Source organism: Macaca nemestrina, chromosome 3 (genome assembly GCF_043159975.1).
Source record: "Macaca nemestrina isolate mMacNem1 chromosome 3, mMacNem.hap1, whole genome shotgun sequence".
Classification (NCBI taxonomy): Eukaryota; Metazoa; Chordata; class Mammalia; order Primates; family Cercopithecidae; genus Macaca; species Macaca nemestrina.
Window position 1 is genome coordinate 133,285,515 of NC_092127.1, and position 5,598 is coordinate 133,291,112.

Consider the following 5,598-nt stretch of genomic DNA (forward strand, 5'->3'; position numbering starts at 1 on the left):
TTGTGTAATATTTGTTTAAAATCTGCCTCCCTGCTAGCCTATAAGCTCTGTGATGGCAGGGATGACATTTTTCTTACTTCAGTATCTCTAGACCCCAGAACAGTGCCTGACACAGAATATGAGCTAATAAATATTTACTAAATGAGTTAATGAACTAAAAATGGTTAATTTCCATAATCATGGAAAAGAAAGCAAAGATGATGAAAATGTTGCCTATAAAAACCTCCAACGCGCACTGACTTAATGAGGCTTTAATCTAGAATTTAGTGCTTGTTGTCATAAGAGAGGGCTTTACGTAAGCAGTAGCCTAACTTTACTTTGTATAACCAGCTGTGTGTATATGCTCTCCTACTACTCATTGTCCATAATCACTTATCATAAGAACCAAAGTTAGTTAAGTTGTTGTGATTGATCTTCATTCATTCAGCTAACACATTTTGGGTACCCACTAGGCCCTGGCACTGTATGGCACTGTACTAGCCGCTAGAGACAAAGTGATACCATGATGATGAGGAAACCTAGACACTGTGGTAAATGTTACCACCAGAAAAAGGGCATGCAGAGGACAGAAAAGCTGACTCTGCTGGGAAAGAAGGGGGAAGTTTCACAAGAGGAGTGGATTTTTGAGCTGGCTCATAAAAAATATAGGGGAGTATTCCAAGTGGAAGAAGTAAAGAGGGAATTCTAGGCTCAATAAACCACAAATGCCGAAGGACAAATATGTGGAAAGATTCAGAGAATTTGGAGAGGGAAACAGAACACTATGACAAGAGTATCATCATATCAGGGAAAAATATGTGGTGTTATTTTGAGGAAAATAGGAGGAAGCTAATGGTGACCTGCATGCCAAGCTAAGAAGGTTGCATTTTGTTCTATAGCTCCCAGGGAACCATCAAGGGTGTTACAGGATTACTACTGGTTTGGGGAAAATTAATCCTGATGGTACATGGAGGACTGGAGGGTGTACTTGGATGAGCCACAGCTAGAGTTATGAATCCAGTTAGGGCTGTCTCTATCCTCTGTGTCTTTGTTCTTGTCTCTGTCTTCTCTATCTCCCTGACTCTGTGTGTGTGTGTGTGTGTGTGTGTGTATCACACTTTTATTCTCACTCTCTATCTCACTCTCCTTCTCTCTCTCTCTCTCTCTGCTTCTCCCTCTATTATCACCTGGTGTACTGAGTCTCAAACATAGAATGTGATATGTCTTAGGAATTTCTCAAAACAAGATATCATGTGGTGAAATGAACAATAAATTGAAAGTCAACATCCCCACTAACCCTAATCAGTGGTGCATACCCTAGAGAAATTAATCTCTCTAGGCCTTCACTTCCTTATCTACACAATAAAAGGGCTGAGTTACCAGGTTTTATTTAATTCCACAAATATTTACTGAGCACCTACTGTGCTCTAAGTGCTAGGGTTACTGTAGTGAACAAAATAGACAAAACTCCCTGCCTTTATGGAGCTTATGTTGCAGTGGAAAAAGACAGACAACAAAATTTAAGCTAGAAAAATATGTGTTAATTGATGGTGAGTGCAAGGGAGAAAAATAAAGTAGGAAAAGAGATTTAAAAAGACGATGAAGCTATAATTTTCATGAGGTAAGCCCTCGCTGAAAAGGTAAATTTGAGTGAAGACATGGAGGAGGCAAGGTAATGAGCCATACAGATTTTGAGAAAAAGTGTTCCAGACAAAGGGCGCAGCCAGTGCAAGCATCTTGAAGCAGTTTCATGCCTGGTATGATCCAAAGTAACAAGGCCCATGTGGCTGTAGCAGAGGAGGGATGGAGAGTAGTAGGAGCTGGACATCAGAGAGGTGAGATCAGATTCCACAGGGTCTTGTGGGTACTGTAAGGACTGGCTCTAACACAGGCTAAGATAAGGAGCCACCAGAGAAGAGTCATGATCTGACTTACGTTTTTAGAATATCACTGGCTGGGGATTTGAGAATAAACTGAAGAGAGGCAAGAAGCAGAGGAACCAGGAAGGTGGTGAGATTGAACTACAATGCATGGAGATGCGCAAAGCAAGCTGATCTTGAAGGCAGAGCTAACAGGATTGCCCAGGAATGACAGAAGAAAGAAGTCAAGGATGGCCTCGAGGTTTGAAGTCTGTGGAACTGAAAGGACAAACACGGCTCTTTAGATGACCCTTACATTTTCTTCTGACTCTGAGATTCTACAATTTGGAGAAGCTTTTTCTCTTTCTTTTTGGTGGAATCTTCCACTCATTTAGATACTAGTTCTTAAAAAACGAAATGTAGCTGGGCTCAGTGGCTCACGCCTGTAATCCCAGTACTTTGGGAGGCTGAGACAGGTGGATCACTTGAGGTCAAGAGTTCAAGACCAGTCTGCGCAACATGGTGAAACCCTGTCTCTACTAAAAATACAAAAATTAGCCAGGCTTGGTGTTGTGTGCCTGTAATCCCAGCTACTTAGTAGACTGAGGTGGGGGAATTGCTTGAACCTGGGAGGTAGAGATTGCAGGGAGTTGAGATAAAAGAAAAAAAACTAAAAGTATATGTTACCTCTTTTAAATATTTTTCTCTCCTCAGATAGCTTTACAATACGGGAAAAATCTATGACAAAAACCTTAATAAAAACCACTGAAAAAAATGTGCATTTGTTTAAAAACCTAATCTTTTCCAGTTACTTATCTTTTGAATACTAAATTGTGTTCCATTCCCACATTTCTTGTGGATAAGGCAGTTATCGAATTTTTGGTGAGCTCAGAATGGTCCCATCACCAGAGAAGGCAGATGAACTGAGAGGGGCCCAAGCCCAGAAACAGGGAAACTGTCAGCCGGCTGCAGCACTCTATGGTCAAGCAGTGATCCTTGTGCTGGTGCTTGCCTAGCCCTGTGCTGAAGCTATTGTATAACAAGTGGAAAGTAGAGATAGACAGATTTTGGTACAAACCCATGCTCCATGGATCCTAAGCTCACGTTTGTTACATCATCACCCTGAGCCTCAGTTTCCACACGTGTTAAATATCTATTATGAGGAAAAAGACAACATATCTGAAGTATGAAACCTTGGAGTCTAAGGACACATTCACCTAACATCCTGAGAGGGACCTTATGAGGTCCACTCCCCGTGAATGGATTAACTGAGGTGATTACTAGTGGCTCATGTAGTTTGGCTCTGTGTCCCCACCCAATTCTCATCTTGAATTGTACTCCTACAATTCCCATGTATTGTGGAAGGGACCTGGTGGGAGATAATTGAATTATGGGGGCGGTTTCCCCCCCATACTGTTCTCGTGTTAGTGAATAAGTCTCACCAGATGTAATGATTTTGACTTATCAGGGGTTTCCGCTTTTGCGTCTTCCTCGTTCTCTTTTGGCCTGCGGCCATCCATAAAAGATGAGACTTGCTCCTCCTTGCCTTCCGCCATGATTGTGAGGCTTCCCCAGCCTCATGGAACTGTAAGTCCAATTAAACCACTTTCTTTTGTAAATTGCCCAGTCTTGGGTATGTCTTTATCAGCAGTGTGAAAGTGGAATAATACAGTAAATTAATACCAGTAGACTGGGACATTGCTGAAAAGATACCCAAAAATGTGGTAGCGAGTTTGGAACTGGGTAACAGGCAGAGGTTGGAACTGTTTGGAGGGCTCAGAAGAAGACAGGAAAATGTGGGAAAGTTTGGAACTTCCTAAAGACTTGTTGAATGGCTTTGTGCAAAATGCTGATAGTAATATGGACAATAAGGTCCGGGCTGAGATGATCTCAGATGAGACTTTGAACTCTGGATTTTTTAGTTAATGATGAAATTAGTTAAGACTTTGGGGGATTGTTGGGAAGGCATAATTGGTTTTGAAATGTGAGGACATGAGATTTGGCAGGGGCCAGGGGCGGAGTAATATGGTTTGGCTGTGTCCCCACCCAAATCTCATCTTGAATTGTACTCCCATAATTCCCAGGTGTTGTGAGAGGGACCTGGTGGGAGATAACTGAATCATGGGGGTAATTTCCCCCATACTTTTCTGGTGGTAGTGAATAAGTCTCACCATGTCTGATGGTTTTACCAGAGGTTTTTGCTTTTGCGTCTTCCTTATTCTCTATTTGCCTCTTGCCATCCATGAAAGCCGAGACTTGCTCCTCCTTGCCTTCCGCCATGATTGTGAGGCTTCCCCAGCCTCATGGAACTCTAAGTCCAATTAAACCTCTTTCTTTTGTAAATTGCCCAGTCTTAGGTATGTCTTTATCAGCAGCGTGAAAATGGAATAATACAGTGGCGAAAGGACCCACACGAGGCAAAAGCCATAAACTGAGGGCTGCTCCCACTATAAATGGGCCTATTTAAGAAGAGGGGCTTGAAATGTGTGCATTGTTTGAATGTAGATGTGTCAGTATAGGTGCTAACAGTTCTGGAAAAAATGATTAGATGATGTCTGGTAAGAGATGATGCAATTAACTCAACAAGCTTCAACTTACTCAATTATCTAGTCTGCTGTAACTATTTATTTAAAAGTTGATTCATCCGGCCCAGCATGCACTTCATTACCAATACCAAGAGAGTACTTTCTTGACTTCAAGACAAGCAAGGCTTTTTTTTTCTACTTTCCATGCAATTGGACTTTCAAAAAAAATCATAATTTATGTCAGTCTTCAGAACTGAAATTTCTCAAACCCATTTCATTTAAGTTCATACCACACTTGATTTTTACAAAAAAAGAACTTTACAGAATATTGGTCCTGGTGTCCTGACACCTGGAAAAACATAGATATTGTATATGTCTACACTATTGATAGTGAAAAATGCGTATGCGGATCTGAGTTCAAATTCCCATTCTACCTCTTAGCCTTGAACAAGTTATTTAACTTCATTAAGATTCTATTTTTTCAATGGCAAAATGTTGGTGGGGGATCACAGTAACTATCCCACAGGGTTTCTGTGAATTTTAAAGGAGTCTTCTAGGCACTTAGCACAGTGCCTACCACATAGTGAATGAAGTTACTCTTGTTATGCGTTCCAAGGTGCTTTTCTATAGGACAATAGTAATTAGGAAGGGTTTATTGTCACTGCTTTGTTTTATTAATTAAATTATATTATACATGTATATACATATATGCATGTACATAATGTAAGTTATATTATTAACATAACTTAATAATAATAGGAAGTTGAGATGGGGAGACATTTAGTTTGGGTTTAGTGGGATATATTTATGCGATTCACAGTCAACTTCTGTATATAGTTAAAATATTGCTGGACCTCCTCATCTAGGAACGGCTTCCAGAAATATTTCTACCTCCCATGCCTAACTTTCAATGCCTACTCATTCAACATGCATCCCGAAGGTGCAGGATCAGGGCTCATATTTCCCTATGAATGTGTCCGTTGTAGCTGGCACTAGAAACATGTGAGGTAGAGGGAAATTAAGACTTGAAATGTATAGAATCAGATGTTATTATAGAGGTGCATCAGACAGTTAGAAAAAATATTAAGCTGCTTTTCTGGATTTTGTGATATTTGTACTATTTGTCACCTTTTTAAAATCTGAAATTTGTTACTGTCATATGAAAACAAATATTAAGACTGTACTTTCAGGGATCATTTCTATAGTTCATCAAAACAAATATTTACACTTGTACC